This window comes from Diceros bicornis, chromosome 21 (assembly GCF_020826845.1).
Source record: "Diceros bicornis minor isolate mBicDic1 chromosome 21, mDicBic1.mat.cur, whole genome shotgun sequence".
NCBI classification, from domain to species: domain Eukaryota; kingdom Metazoa; phylum Chordata; class Mammalia; order Perissodactyla; family Rhinocerotidae; genus Diceros; species Diceros bicornis.
Window position 1 is genome coordinate 30925195 of NC_080760.1, and position 17457 is coordinate 30942651.

Below are 17457 nucleotides of genomic sequence, written 5' to 3' on the forward strand. Positions count from 1 at the left end.
GGGGACGCACCTACGCACCGCTTCTCTGGCCATGCTGAAGCCGCATCCCACATACAGCAACTAGAAGGATGTGCAGCTATGACATACAACTATCTACTGGGGCTTCAGGGGGGGGGGGGAATAAAAGGAGGAGGATTGGCAATAGATGTTAGCTCAGAGCCAGTCTTCCTCAGCAAAAAGAGGATTGGCGTGGATGTTAGCTCAGAACTGATCTTCCTCACAAAAAAAAAGAAATACAGTGGAAAGATGCTAAACACGTTATTCTATATAGGGAAGATGATAGACAAGATAAATTTAAGAGTGCAAAAGACTGCCTGTCATTAGAGAATTTCAACTGGCGATAGAATCACTGCCTTCCTTGGGTCACAAGAAGTAGTCGGCCAATGGCCAACTCAGAATGAAAGTAGTATTGCACGGAAATTCATATATCTGCCAGTATTTGTCTTTATTTATTCACTCTCTCACTCAATACACATTAAATATCTTTATATACAGCGCATCTTTTCAGATTATTTGGATACAAGGAAAAACATAGGTTTCTGTCTGCCCCAGATATCTTAGACACTTTTGTAGCTTTGACCGTATGCCATTTGTAAATAATACAGAAAGATGCCTAAGGTTAAAAGAAAATATAGGAATGATGTGAGCAAATAAAATTCTGAAAGGGAAACAAGAGCTTATTGAAGCCAGTGATATTTAAGACAAACGGCAAAGGACGGTGCATAGAAATCAGATGTACAGAAAGGAACAGAAACGCAGTCCAGATCCTAGGGTATTGCAATCTTAGCATTATTGACATTGTGGGCCAATTAATTCTTTGGTGTAGGTATTGTCATATGTCTCCAGACATTGACAAATGGCACCTGGGTATAAGGGTGCCAGATTTAGCAAACAAAGGCAAATACTATAGCAAATAAACATACAGGACACCAGTTAAATTTGAATTTCAGACAAAAAATTGAAAATTTTTTTTTAGCTTAAGTGTCTTATATTTGTTCTTTGCCAGAAACTTAAATTGGGCATCCTGTATTTTATCTGGTAACTCTAACTGGGTTAAATTGCAAGTGCATGAAAACTTCTTGAGTTAGAGGAAATGCATGACCAAATTTCATGTGTGGGAGTTCATCAGTTGTGTTTCAGGGACAGTCAGTTGACTATGCTGCCTCCTGACTTTTCATATAGGTGTGAATGTCTTATGTGCTTTGGACTGTTCTAGGTAGACGGCATGGATTAGGGAATAGAAATGCAAAATTCCCTGCCTCTTGGAGCTTATGTTATGATGAGGTGGAGACAAACAGTAAATACATAGCTGAGTAAATTATAAGATCCATCAGTCAGTATAGACAAGGTTTTGCTGCTTTGGTATTAAACAACCCAAAAAGTCTCTACAACTAAGAATAGTAAAGAATTTTTTTTTCTGTATTAGATGTCCATCGTGGCTGGCTGCAACCATGCGTCACCTGGCCTTCACTCTAGTCCCCAGATGGGCAGAGCAGCCTCTTTCTGCAACATTACTGCTTGTCTTCTGTGAAGAAAATGAGAGTGTGGTGAACCATACGCTGACTCCTGAAGATGTCATTCAGATTTCTTTAGCTAAAGCAACCACATTGTTCTGCTAACTTAGTAAGTGGGAATGTATAAAACTCTCCGTGATAGATTGTGTAAACCATAAAGCACTAAAGAAGTTACTATAAAATTAAGGATCATGATATCTTAGATTGGTTTCCCACAAAAGCAGAACCTGTGATAAAGACTTGGCTTCGGGTAATTTATTTAGGATGTCACTCTAGAAAGCCAGGATAAAACATTGGGGAGAGGGAATCAGGGAAGGAGGAAAAATTTAACATGAAAGTCTCCTAAAGAGGTGGTTGCTTTGGGCAATGGGGATTTGCATTGCCTCTGTTGGCACCTCCTGAGAAGCATCTGGAATATCTACTGGGATTGTCTACTTGCCAGAACAGGATGCTGGAGCATTCATTCACTGGCTCTGTTCTGCAGTGAGTAACACCAAATATCGGGGAACAGTAATGCACTTTACTGTATATGTGATGTCAGAGGCTGATAAGTTTCGCAGAGAAAAAGGCGAAAAAAAAAAGGAAAGAAAAGAAAGACAGCATGGGAGGAAATAGGTAATAAAGTGAGTGAAGAGTTCATTGTTTTAATTATTGATAAAATGGTTCAGAAAAATGATATTTGAGAAAAGTTCTGAAGGCAATGTGAGAGGTCCTCATGGATATTTAGGGGAAAAGAATTCCAGGCTGAGGAATAGCAACTACAAAAAACCTGTCCCAGCATACCTGGCACATTCAGGAAACTGGAGCTGTAACGCTGCCAGTGAGGACTTTTGTAAAATATAACTTCAGAAATATGACAGAGATCAGGAGCTCATGTAGATCCAGGCAGGCTGTTGTAAAGATTTAGGATTTATTCCAAGTGAAATTGGGAGCTAGAACAGATTCTCCCTAGAACCTGCAGAAAGAATCAACCCTGCTAATACCTTGATTTCAGACCTTTGGCCTCCTGAACTATGAGAGAATACATTTCTGTCATTTTAAGTTATCCAGTTTGTAGTACTTTGTTCAAGCAGCTTTAGGAAACTAATACACAAATTAAGGAAATTATAATAGGCGTTTTTGAAAAAATAGCCATTGTAATTGACAAACTGACAAGAAATTAGTTAGTAAGCAATCTACACATAGAATGCGGGTTTTCAAATCTAGACAGAACCATATAGTGTTGTTACGTTTTTTGTTTGTTGAGAGGTGGTCATTGAGGAGAGTTCTCCCTCCCGTGTTTGAGTCTGCCACTTATTTTTCTTTGCTGTCATCATCATTTTTGCTGTTATCATTACACCCATTATCATCATCCTCAACAACACTATAGACAAATGTCAACTAGTTAAGCACTTCATTTAGCTTAGCATAATTTTAGATGTATGATCCCTGTCATGAAGGACATAGAGAGCAACCAAATATTGAACAATCACATAAATAATTAAGAGTGCACTTCCCTCCCTTAAATCCATTTGTGGCAAACATCATTACAAAGAAATGTTCTTTTTAACCAAGTTATTTCTACCATGGGCAGGTGGCCAATACTGAGTGAACTTCAGTAATGTGATTGAATTGAACCCTCTACCGTGAATCAAATTACCTTGTGGATGATTCCTATGGTCTCTAGCCCGGCAACAGCCATTTCAAAACCAAACGTAAGTGTAATTTGCATTACCAGAGTGAGTCAAGTGGATCCAAGCTCAGAAAAGTCGAGATAAAAGAAGCTGAAGCAAAGATTTCATGAACTTTTTCTTAATTCTCCGTTAACTTAAATACCCCTGAATCTCAAATATTTCCATCTCATCCCCTGGCAGCCTCCTACAACCTTAAATCACTCATTCAGACTAAATATTTAGGATATTGCCAAAAGAGAGAGGGAGAGAAAGCAGTAAAGAGAGAGGGGGAAATAGAAAAAGATGGAAGGAGAATGAGAAGGAAACTGGCTAGAAGAGAGTTTTCTCTCCAGTTCTCTGCATAGGGATGACTGCAAACTTCCCTTTTAGCTCTGTTGAGTTCAAGGCTTTTCTTTCTTTTTTTTTTTTTCCATTCTAATGAATTAGAGAAACTGGGCATCAATTCAAATTTTACTCTAATTCTGCTGACCAGCCGTTTGATATCAAATAAAAGATTCATTATAAGATAAGCCTATAACAACAAAACAGTGTGGAAGTACTGCATTTCATCCTAATGGAATTTTACCTCTATAGGCTTCCTCAATATATTACCGAATTGTAGAAGTACAAGTATTTGAAATTCAGAGAGAATTTTCATTTAAAACTTATAAGTGATGATTACACATTTGGACTAGACAGTGGGCACTTATTTTATTCATTACATGATCAAACTGCATTACCATTATATATAATGTAATTGCCATGAATTATTTTTTAATGTGAAACATACATTCAGTGTTCTAATGTAAGATAATTAACGCATTAGTTGTAAGAAGCAGTGAGCATGAATTTAGTTTTTTTCAAGATGAGAAATGAGAAATTTTAGAACACAAAGTCGGAAAGACCATTTAAAGGGTAATTTTATTCTCTCCTTGTGTTTTACACAAAACAATATTATACAAAATTTGCATTTTATCAGAGTTCTCAAAATTCTTCTTGTGAGGATTTGTTTTTCTCCCTGGATATCTAGATCACTCACACTTGCAGACCCTGAGAGAGCCACTGAACATTGAATGTTAAAAAAGTGACCTGCCAGTGCAGTAGGATTTCAGACAGAAACCCTTTTGTGGTTTTTTTCCTCCCTCTCTCATACTTAAGAAAAGACTCTTGCCTACTGATCTTGCAATTGCTCAGAGATTTAAAAGAAATATCATTGATGTGAAACCTTGCATTTATATAAAGTTTTCTGGACAAACCTTCCTCAAAATTCTATTTCCTCCTCCCTTCACTCCCTAGTATTACTTGTGTACACATTTCCTTTTCCAATCAGATAAGCCCTAATTGCAGTCTATTTTATTATTCTTTATCCTTGCATCAATGCCTAGACTCATATAAATTTTTAGGAAATCTTCTGAGAACAGTATGAGGACTTTCTCTAAGGGATTGTTCCTTCTTTGTCACAGTCAGCTCAGACTGCTATAACAAAATCCCATAGACTGGGTGACTTAAACAGCAGACATTTATTTCTCACAGTTCTAGAGTCTGGGAAGTCTAAGATCAAGGTACCAGTTGATTTGGTCCCTGATGAGCACACTCTTCCTGGCTTGCAGACGGCTACCTATTTGCTGTGTCCTCATATTGCAGATATATTTAGAGAGAGTTCTGGTCTCTCTTCCTCTTCTTATAAGGGCGCTAATACCATTATAGGAGACCCACCCACATGACTTCATCTAAACTTAATTAATTACCTCCAAAGGTCTTACCACCACATACCATCACTTTGGTGATTAAGACTTCAACATATGAATTTTGGGGCAACACAAACATTCAGTCTGTAACATGCTTCTACCTAAATCTCCACATTTTGGCATTAAAACATGTGATATTTTTCTGTACAACATTTTGGTAGTGGCTCCTTGGACAATGATCAGGGGTCTCTAACAGAGTAGATTTCTGTCTGGTGAGCATGGAGGTAGAAAAGTTACTGACAATCAAGAAAGAGAACTTCTATTTACTGAGTACTTCCAGGAGGCAGACACATGATAGGCATGTCACATTCTTCATCTTGTTTAATCCTCACAGCAGTTCTGTAAAGTATATTCTCTTACCTCGATTTAGCATATGAAGGTTTCAGTGTTTAGAAAGTGTGAGTAGCTTTTTCAAATTACTCACCTTTTAAGTAGCAAAGACCAGAAGAGAAACAAATCTTTTTTTACTTAAAATATCTGTTTTTATCCATTGTAGTATAGTGTATAAATCAGGCCTCAATCCAGGGACTTCCAGCTTCCATGAGAATAGAGTTTTCAGGTCCCATCAATCTCTTTAAAGCAGCCACGTCTTTGTAGCAATAGGAATTCGTATGAGGTAGAATGGACAGAAGTGGAATTGGTGAGTTATAAGAAAAGGTCTTCTGGAGAAGGCTGACTCTGAAATGGGATTTAAGGTTAAAAGTGATTCTATGGAGCAAACGTGGAGGGACTTTTAATGCAGGTGGAGGTAATGTTGTGAACAAAAGCACAGAACTTTCAAGTGTGTGTTGTAACAAAACAAAAGAAAAAAGCAAATTTCTCATATTGGTGGTGGTGGTGCTGGCAAAAGAAAAATTTCAGGAAATTACCAATGTCCAGTGTATACTTCTGTTGCAAAAGGGGGAGTATATATCTGGGCAGGGGGTGGGGAGAGACAGCAGAAAGTGATAGAACAGAGCCTAGAGATGCTGCCATGGCATTTGTGTCAGGCTAGTAACTTAGTAGTGGTATCACAGGAAGAAACAATAAGCACAGGAAGGGCATTTCATATTTTTTAAGTATAAGATGAATAAAATATTAACAGTTAAAATTAACTCCTAATCATTTATAGATTTTTAGATATTTTTTCTCAGAATTTTATAAATTTAGATACATAGTACAAGTTTAACAACAATACAGAAATATATTTTGCTTTTGTAATTTTAATGCATTTAGAAAATAAGGGTGTAAAATGCATAAAGATATAAAATGTAATTTACTGGTAATTCACCATCTAGAATGACCAAATATTTATTTAGTCATTTTAGTTTAGACTTTTTTTTTTTTAATAAAAGAAGAAGTATGACAGATAAACGGATTGTTCCTTTGTTCTACTCTTTCATACCATTTCTCCTCAGCCCTTAGAGGCAGCTCTCAAACTAATACACACAGGTTCTTTCAGTCTTTTGTTTCTTTGTTTTTTAACTTCATAATCTTACTTAATACAGATAGGCATTAATAAAAATATACATTATTGCTTAAGAACTTATATGGTTGATAAACACAGGAAACTTACTTTCTCTCCCTTCCATCTATTTCGTTTTCTACCACACGTCCTAAGACCAAAACCTCTCCTTTGACTCATTTTGGAATAAGAAGAGAAATGAGAGACAAGGAAGTTTTCTGGCAGCAAAGAGATCTACTCTAACGAAAGATTAAGAACAAAACATTTCAAAACAAACACTGTGGAAGAATAACATCTTATATTTACAATGAACTGGTCAAAAATATTCAGATGATCAACCAACCATATGTAAGTTAGGTAAAGACCAAATTATGAGACATTTGTGATGAGTCAGGATGAACTGAGGGATAATCAATAGATCAAGGCCAAAATGAGATAACTCTTTTTGAAGTCTAATCAGAGTTAATTTATTCATGTTTATTAAGAGGCACTTTATAAACACCCAAATCACATTTTTTTGAATTTACAAAAAGTGCATTCTTTAGTGAAGTACCTGGGCTCTGTGGGCACATGCTGCAGTTAATAAGAGGCTATAAAATTGATAAATGTTTTTATAACCTGGCTGTGACGTACTCAAACTGATATTCCTTTGTTGAAAACAAGGTATTTCGTTTTTTGGTTGTTCCTTCAAAGAGTTCTATATTGTTGTTTAAATCCCACAGTAAATACAGTTTGAGGAGAATTAAGAGGATAAAATTCCCAGAGGTCTAGATATCTGAGCCATAGCAACTCAGAGATGCAATTCAATAAACCTTGTGTGGATACACATTTGCTCTGACATACTGAAACAGCATTTTCAATTAATAAAGAAATTATTAATTGGCACCCATCAGTGTGGCTTATGGTTTGTCTTTTAGGACTAATTCCTGTGAAATTAGTTTACTTCATGAATATTTATTTATTGTTCCCTAAGTACTTGGCACCATTCGAGGTGTTGGTGATACCACAAAAAATAATAATAACACAACAATGATAATAAATATATTTCTATCCTTGTGGAAGTCTAGTATTGCATAATATGTTTGCAAACTCAAATATTTTCGTACTTCTATAAAGATTAATGCATTTATTCAAATTCTCCCTAACCAAAATGTGATGTTGAATGATTGGAAGGGCAGTATATCCACCATGTGTCCAGTATTAAGATGTGATGTAAATACAGGAATAAATAAGTTATTGTCGTTCAGATATCATTAAAATATAATAAACGTTATTATAATATTTCTCAATATGTTTTTTCCCAAAATACTATTTTTGTTAAATGTTCCTCCAAAAAATTTTCTCAAGAAAATATTGCTCACAATGTCGCTCTCTAGAAAGGTTATAATACCACAGTAGCAGATTAAATTTTTAAAAGAATTGTGCAGAAAAGATGTACTTTTTTTCCCTTTACACTAATATTTCCCAAATATCCCAAATATGGGATCCTTTACCCATGTATCAGCAATTACCTTCCCAGGAAACCACTACCCAACAGAACATCATTGAGGACTGTTTCTCCAAACTAAACCAAACTTCAGGATCATTATCGCTTTAGCAACAAATATTGTTTTCATGGACACTGCTAATGTCCATTTTGCCCTTAAAAAAAATTCCTTGAGTTTTGCCTAGAAGATTGAATGCTCAGCCAGTGAGCACATTTTTCAGAGTCCCTTGCAGCACTTTATGGCCATATGACTAAATCTGGGCCACATGACTGAGGTTGGGCCAGTGGCATTTACAGAAAAGTAATGGGTACAGTTTTATGTCATATGTTTAAAGACAATCTGCTTATCCTAGACTTTCACCTTTGCTTCTTGCTGTTTATGAAGTGGTAGCAAGAATAGTCACCTTAGGTCCAGAGGGGACGACAGAGTTGTCTAATTAGACTGAGTCCATTGATGGACTTATGGAAGAGCTTGCTTCTGATGAACCGTTATGGCAGAGAGAAGTAAACATGAGTGTTGTGTGAGCCATTATATTTTTGTGTATCCCTGTTATAGAGATTTTGCATTTAACCTAAATATTATAGTAATAATCTTTGATTCTTAAGTTTCAGGTGTTTTTTTTTCACTTTGAAATTAAACCCAATCTTTCATTCCCATGTGGCGCAGTTAGTTTGAAAAACTGGCTGCAATTGTTTCTCTCCCTATAGTCATGCTCCTTTGCAATGTGACTTTGTAGTTATTTCCATTAATGTTTGAATGCAGCTGTCTTGTGTTTAATGATTCTGATATTATCTTTTTTTAAATAAACATGCATGAGGATCAGTAAAACATTATCTTTATAGTCCATGCAATCATATAACTTTAAAAGAATTGGTAAAATTAGGATTTAAATAATACTGGTCCTTTGTGTCATGTGACTTTTTGTGTTCAATAATCCTAAGATAAGCATTGTTCTCGTCTTTTTAATTCTTTTTTTTTGGTGAGGAAGATTGACCCTGAACTAACATTTATGGCCAATCTTTCTCTTTTTGCTGAGGAAGATTGGCCCTGAGCTAACATCTGTGCCCATTTTCCTCTATTTTGCATGTGGGATGGCCCCACAGCATGGCTAGATGAGCGGTGCGTAGGTCTGCACCTGGGATCAGAACTGCACACCCCAGGCTGCTGAAGCAGAGCACGCAAACTTAACCACTACACCACCAGGCTGGCCTCATCTAGTCTTCCTTTTACAAACAAATTTTCATCGACTTCAAATATTTCAAATTCCAATAAAACAATCTGACCAATAGACTGGCAATCACTGGTGTACTGGATCCTCCTAGATCTCCTAACTGGTTAGCATTGCTATGCATGGTCCCTAGTCCTTTGGGTGGTATTCTAAAGGAGAGGGACGATAACCATTATAACAGAACCCTTCTTTAAAATGTTCAGAAGTCTCACTCTTTGCAATCACTATTATCAACTCCTTTTTTTATATTTCTATTCCTCCTAGCGTAAATTTTGTGTCATTTCAGGGAAAATAACGAAATCCTCCTCATACAGAGTTCAGCTAGAGCTTTTCTATTACACTGAGTTTAAATCCCATTCAGTAGGGATTGCACTACTCTGCAAAATGGTACATGGCTGCTCTGCAAAATGGTATATACTTGTTTTGATGATAAAATGAGATAATCACATGAAGTATTTACTGAATGTTAAACTAAATGTTCTTATAAATATTAGTTAATACTATCATCATTATCATCACTTATAACTGACTTTTGACATCTTGGTCCTCACTTATGGCCCAGCCCAAAGTTCTTGTCTCATATTTTTAAGTCCTTCCATAACTTTCCTCTGCTTTCTTTCTATGTAATCCCACAACTTTTTTCAGTCGCAGGACAAATCTTGTCTTTTCCATGAACACTGTGCCAATGAGTTTTTTCCCCTTCTTTTCTCATTTTGTAGAGCTAATTTAGCATACGTTACTACTACCGATACTTTTGCTCTTTGCATTGATTATGTATCTACTTTTAGTCACATCACTCTAGTTAGACAAATAGTTTATTTTTCTATTTGTTGGGGTAACATACACCCAGAAAAGTGAACGAAGTATATTAATCTTAAGTGTACAGTTTGATGAATTTTTACCCGGCATACACCAATAAAGCCACCGCTCATACCAAAATATAAATCATTTCCAGCCCCCATAAGGTTCGCTTGTACATCTTCCTAGTGCATATCACTCCCACGCCCCCTCCCACAGGAACATCCACTTTTCTGACTTATATAAACATAGATTAGGTTTGCCTGTTCTTGGACTAATGCATGGAATCTTATCTAGTATTTTTTAAATGTTTATTTTGAAATAGTTATAGATTCACAGGAAGTTGAAGAGAAACGTACAGGGAGGTCCTCTGCACTGTTTACCTAGGCTTCTCCAATTTTAACATCTTGCATAACTATAATATAGTATCATAACCAGGAAATTGGTATTGGTACAATCTACAGAGCTCACCAATTAGTTATACATGCTCTCGTGTGTGTGTGTGTGTGTGTGTGTGTGTGTGTGGCTTTCTGCAATAAAATTACATGTAGATGTAAATAACTAAAGCACGACAAGACACAGACCTGTACCGTTACCACAAGGCTCCCTGATGCTACCCCATTCTAGGCACATCCACGCACCATCACCACCCACATCCACCCTCAATCCCCAAACCCTGGCAAACAACAATCTGTTTATCATCTCTATAAATGTGTTATTTTAAGAATATTGTAAAAATGGAATTACACAGTATGTATCCTTTTGAGATTTTTTTCTTTTTATGCAGCACAATTCCCTTGATAGTCATCTAAGCTGCGTGCATGTCATTAGTTTGTTCTTTTTTATTGTTGAGTAGAATCCGTGGTATGGATGTACCACAGTTTATTTAACCATTCACCTGTTGAAAAACATTTGAGTAGTTTCCAGTTTTGTGCTGTTACAGATAAAGTTTCTATGAGCATCTGTGTACAAATGTGTGTGAACATAAATTTTCATTTCTCTGGAATAAATTCCCAAGAGTTCAATTACTGGGTCATATGGTAAGCTTATTTTTAGATTTTTTAGGAAACTACCAAACTCTTTTCCAGTTTGTCTGTAACATCTTACATTCCCAGCAATTGGAAAGACATTCTCAGCAGCATATGAGTAATCAAGTTTCTCTGCATCCTTTCCATCCTTGGAGTTATCACTATTTTTCCTAAACTTTAGCCCTTCTGATGTGTGTGGTTTTAATTTGCATTGGATCAAGGTTTTAATTAGCATTTTCATAATGACTAATGGTGTTGAACACCTTTTCAAGTGCTTATTTATCATCTGTGGAATTTATGTTCCTATATTTTTCTCACTTTTTAATTGAATTGTTGTTTTTATTGAATTTTGGGTTTGGGGAGTTCTTTAAATATTCCAGATACGAATCAAGACAGTGTGGTAGTTGCAGAGTGATAGATACATAGATCAACAGAACAGAATAGAAAACTCAGAAATAGACTCTCAAAAATATGCCCAATTGACAAAGGTGCAAAGCCAATTTAATGGAGAAGGGATAGACTGTACAACAAATTCTGCTGGAGCAATTGGACATCTATAGGAACTTCAACATAAATCTCATATTTTATACAAAAATTAATTCAAAATGGCTCGTGAAGTTAAATGTAAGTCTAAACCTAATGCTCAGAAAAGAAAAACATAGGAGAAAATCTTCAATACTTGATCAGACAAAAAATTTTTAGACGACACTAAAAGTGAATTCGTGCAAGTCAAAGTTCATAAATCAAACCTCATGAAAATTACAAACTTTTGCTCCATGAAAAAGCTGGTTAAGAGAGTGAACAGACAAATGAGAGACTAGGAGAAAATGTTTGCAAATGATTCTAACATTTTTAAGGGCAAATATTACATTCGTGCCTCTTCCTCACACTTTGTCTACAAATGTGCCTAAATGTAAATAGTACACAATAAGTTTGAGAATACCTGTTGAGATAAAACTTGAAAGTTGCCTGATAGAGATATTCTTTTTCTATTTTAGTGTCAAGGAGGGCAAATCATTCTAGAATGCAAAAAGAAAAGTCTGATTTGATATTACATAATTCATGAAAGAAAATGCAAAACTTTTTGAGAGCTCCAGTTTTCCGTGGACCTTGTTTAATACAATGTTTCTGTGAAAATGATGTGCATTGTTTCCCATGCATGGGTCATACTCTAATGCCCTTGTTGACAAGTGTAATTGATTGCAGTGTAACTACTCTTGACGGGGCTCTGTCTGCTTGCTTAGCAGAATTTGAGTGTCCTACCACAGTGTTGCTTCAAGTCAAGGGAGAGAAAAGTACCAATCTCCCTGAAAAGTCCTTTTACGTATATCCTGGCTTTCAAATGTCAATACAGCTGACAAAGTGGCCAGCAAACTGCAAGTACTAGGTATCAAATGGTGATTATAAAAATTTACAGCTGTCAGCTAAAATGAGAATGTCTCCCATGGGTATGAAAGTAAAATGTGAGGATTAGCTGATAAAGCATTTTGCTCTGGCTTTTTCCTTCATGAACTAAGATCACAAAGACGTGAGAATGTCATCCACAAGGTTCAACAAAGTGTCCACCAAGATTTAGAACATGGTATTAGATTTCTTGAAAACATCTTTCTTATATAAGACAGAATTTTTAAACTATTTTGAAAGATAGGGTGAAGTTGTTAGTTGGCAAGATAAACTCAGACAAGATTAAAATGTGCCTTAATTAGCATCATACATTTTAAACAACGAATTGTATTCCAAAGTAATCATTAATTGTGGCATAGGTATGTATTGCTGTCATGTTAAGGGTACTACTAATTTAAAGATAAGAGTAGAGTCATCAGTTTCTCAATCATGTCTAGAGAGGTTTAGGGCTTTTGAGGAAAGTAGGGTTATGACTAAATTTTTATTCAATACTTGCACTTCTCAAAAAGGAAGTTTTCTTTTGGGTCAATGTATTCATACAACTGTTTGGGAACATGCCTTTATTAATAAATCTGGATGAATTCAGCACTTCGCTATTGGAATTTTGTCTGAATATGGATGGAGTCATATTTAATATAGAGAAGTGGCTAATTTAGTATGTTATGTGGGTCAGCAGAAAATACAGCAACTTCCTAGAGGTGAAGCAGACAGAGAGAAAGAATGAACAAGAGACACTTAAGGCATGTTTCTTGTAGTTCACAAATTACTCTCTCAGGCCATCCTGTTACCACATTTATGAGATCAATCTACCTTCTTAGTACACAACTCGCTAATCCAATCACTGCCTCTCTAATTCAATGCTTTATTATCTTTCTTGGACATGTGCTACCTGGCTTTCTTTATCCTCAGTTTCTTTCCATTACATCTATACCACCAGGTTAACTTTTCTAAAGCACAGTTCTTATCACAATATTTATATACTCACAAATTTGACTGTAAAGTAAATCCATACCAATTTAGTATGACAGTCACAGGCATTGACTCTTTGGCCTCAATTTACCATTGCAGGAGTATTTCCTACTCTTTCCCATCAGGTATCCAAGTGAATTAGATATGCCATGCATTGTACCCACTCTTTTTGCAGCCTCTTTACAATGAAATTTCCATGCTAGCATGTATGATTTTATTTCCAGCATATTAAACTTGGAATCAGCATAAAACATTGGAGAAGCCACGTCTTACAATATACCAGGAAAATCTGCAATATACTGGGATATATATAATGACTTGTTGAGAAAAGAGAATCTGGTAAAAATAAATTTTCTTTCTCAAAAATTTGAATGGGAAAACGTCAATTGGATGAGTTAATTAGCAGTGGATATTGATGCTAAAATATGCACACACAGAAGCCTTGAAGCTGATCTGAGGCCATGAGTGTGAAGGTTACCTAAACTTTTAAAGAGACAGAATATAAAAATAATTAGAAGCCATAAGAGTGCATCATTGTACAACAGTCACAAGGAAAAGATTATAAAAGGGATGACAGCAGGCACGATGCTAATTCCTGTACTGGATGCCAACTAAGTAAGAATTCAGCAACATGAAGATGGCTCTACAGAACAGGAATTACAACAGCATCGTCAGCCAGAGGGAATCTCCCGTGACTCCATTCCCCATAATATCCATCTAGCTGATTGTTGAGTAATTATCTTTTCTATTCCCATAGAATTTATAAGTCCTCCTAACCCTTCAAGATGGTTCTAGAGATTCTGGCTGGATTCCTACTTCACATTGGATGCGCATAAGTGGCAACGGAGGACCACAGAGTATGCCTAAGTGCTTACTTGGAGACCATTTCCAAGGTCAGTATATCACTAGTAGTCACAGAAGTTAAGCTATTCTAAGTTTATTCCTAATATAAAAGTCTTTGTATTATTGTAGTTCCCATTTAGCAGGTTTAGAGCAGATACCATTTAGTAGGTTTAGGCTGTTTATTTGTTCTTTAAAAAATAACTTTTATAAATCAGGCACAAGCCAAACATCACAACTAATGCTATTACTTCTTCAATTAGTCAATAAAGAAAATGTAGTATATCAAGTAAGCAAAAGACTGTGTATTATTTTTCCCCTTTTGATCCTTGGTTCAAGAATTTTGAGATGACTCCAAAATGTACAAAGCTTAATAATACCCCTCATTAGCATCATATCAGCATCAGTTATCTACCTAAATAAAATTCTCTATAAAAGAATGATAAACCCTAACAAGCATACACAATTAATACAAAATAGCAATGAGCATGAAAATATACACAGCCACAAACATTTGATGCTCGCCTAAATTCTCCTTTTATCTATGTGTATTATCTCTTTATTTTTAAATACTGACAACAAGGGGTTTTTTTTAATTAGTTTTTGAAAGCCATTGGATAAATACAATATTAATGTCTCAGTATTACACCATTCCAAATTTCTACAAGTTAATTGAGAAAACTACAAAGTATAACAAAATTAATGTTAGGAATCATTACAGATTTTTAAGACAATCTGTAAATTTCAAGTAGAATATTTTCAGTATATATTTTCAAAATATTTGCTGGGATTCTACAAGCACCAAGGCTCAAAATCCAAGTTTCACGTTGGATTATGACAAATTCCAGTTGCATATTTTATTCTTCTTACATTTAGATAGTGCCCCCATACTTTTAAAATTAACATCTAGCTATATCATATGCATTTTCACAACTTTTGCTCTAACATAAAACAATTCAGTGAGTAATAGCTACAAAATATTTCAAAGTAAACAGCTCTTGGAGTTGATTAAAGGTAAGAAATAGATTCTGTGAATTTTCTCTCATTGAGATTTGGAGGACAGGGAGCAAAATCATCCTCTCCATCTCTTTTCTTTTCTATCTCAGAAACCATGGTTTCAAATCAACATGCATTTATTCCTTAAGGCCTAGATGTGTTATGTTGGAGGAGCTAAATTGGACAATCTGTTTCTCTCAATTATTTCAGTTGACTTTAGCTCAGTAAGGAAAAAAGATAATCTCCATAAAAAAGTAATGGCTGTTGTAGAAAATCTTCACAGTTATCAGGATGATGGTGAGACGATGATAAATATGTTTGGTGCAGAGAGATCAACAGTGACAGTCAAAGGGTGCATGTTCCTTTCCAGTAAGAAAAGGATAAGAAGAAATTAATTGTATGAAAATATTACTACAGCATAACAACTTGAGTGAGTCTCTTCTCTGATCTTCAAATTCTATTAATGCACCCAGCTATAGAGCTATGATTGTCATCAGATACTTCAAATACCTTCCTTCGCAGTTTTCACCCTCTTAATTCTACCAGACTGGTCTGGAGACTAGAATAGAGTATCGGCTCGAGAACAGAGGTCATGCCTCCTGTTTTACTTTGCTTATACTTGGAATGCCTTTGTCTGAATCTGTATAATTATGTCAGTGCTCAAGGATAAATTCCAATAACATCTTTGGACAGCTGTGTGAGTATAGCTTAATCCCTCATTTCCTTTTTGTTTTTAGATAAACTGATCGATAACTACAAAGGAAAAGCCTACCTCAGTAGTGAAATTGAGACATAAAGTTTTACATCTGCCTGTCTGAAACAGTAAGAAATTTCGCTTAGATAAAATGCAGATGGAATCTGATAGAAAGGAATATTTAAAGCTGACACCATATTATTTCTCCAACTAAAAGATGAGTCTACCTCAGTGATAAATAGAGGACACATTTGCAACACACCACTAATACTTCTAACATCAGAAGCCAATATAGTAAAGGACTTGTTCCAGGAAAAACTTATGCCACAAGCAGAATCTTCCTGAAAAGACAGTCTCAATAATTGGACAAAGTTATCTTGGAATAGAGTACCTTAAGTTTTAAGGGAAAAAAACCTTCAATATTCTTCATCTGAACCATAATGTCTGGCATAATGTAGATGCTCAAAAAATACCCACTGAATATAGTTATCAAATAAAATCTATTTAAAACTGTATGCCAAAATAATTTGAATCCCATATTGTAGAATATTTTTCAACATTGTAATAGGAGAATATAAACCAAACTAACATAATTTTAAAAGAAAATAGTGTGGTTAGGAAAAATTCCAAAGCATGAAAGGAAAAACAAAATTTTTGTTTTAAACACTGAAATAAACAAGTTCCACAGACCAAAACAGAAAATTTGACAGGAAATATCTCTAAAAATCTCATGGTAAATTAGAAAGTACTGCAATCATCCACCATCTGGTGATTGTTGATAAGATGAATGTACAAGGATATAGGCATTTCTATTGGGATTTAATGAGTTAGGTAAAAGTAACAAGAATGCACAAAATATTCTCTACAAGTATTATAATAAGGTAGTGTACCAATTTCAGGCAATAAAGGTTACTATTATGTGGATAAAATGATACAATACTATTCAATTCTCCCTTCAACTTTGTAATAGGTATGGCTGCTACGTCATTCATGTTTCAGATCCAATGTCTTTATAGAAGTTTGTGTGTGTGAAAGAAACGTGTGGGTGGGATATTCAGGGGAATATTTAAGGCCTATGAGATTCCACTTTGAAAAATCCTAGTCAAGATTAAGTGATAATCATGCTCTAAAACGAAACCATTTCATTTTGGCGAAATGATAAAGATGGATTTTCAATGTTGAAAAATTCCTCTATGTTAACATAGTAACCATTTAAACAAACATCAATTTATTGAAATTTACATTTTGTTCATTTTTCCTATTCTGTGCTAGAAAACAATTCTCCATTTTCTGTAACTAAATCATTAACAACATAGCAGTAAATTTGCCTGCCTCTTTGAATAACTTCAGCCTCTAATTTTACGTTTTTCAATTAATGTTAGAATCAGAAACTATGTTTACCCAGAGGATAACTGAGAAAATTAACACAGTTTTCTTTCACTACCTTTGTGAGTTTATCAGTGATTACAGAATTAAAAAAATGAATATATGAACTTTCTGGCAAATGTCTCAAGACATCTTATGATAACTGGCATAAGAGGTATTGAGTTTTCTCTCCAATCTATTAGTTAAATCATGCCAACTTTGGTATCCTTTATTAATTTCACTGAGCAATCAAAATAACCTAAGAATGTGGTTATACATAAGGTAAAAAT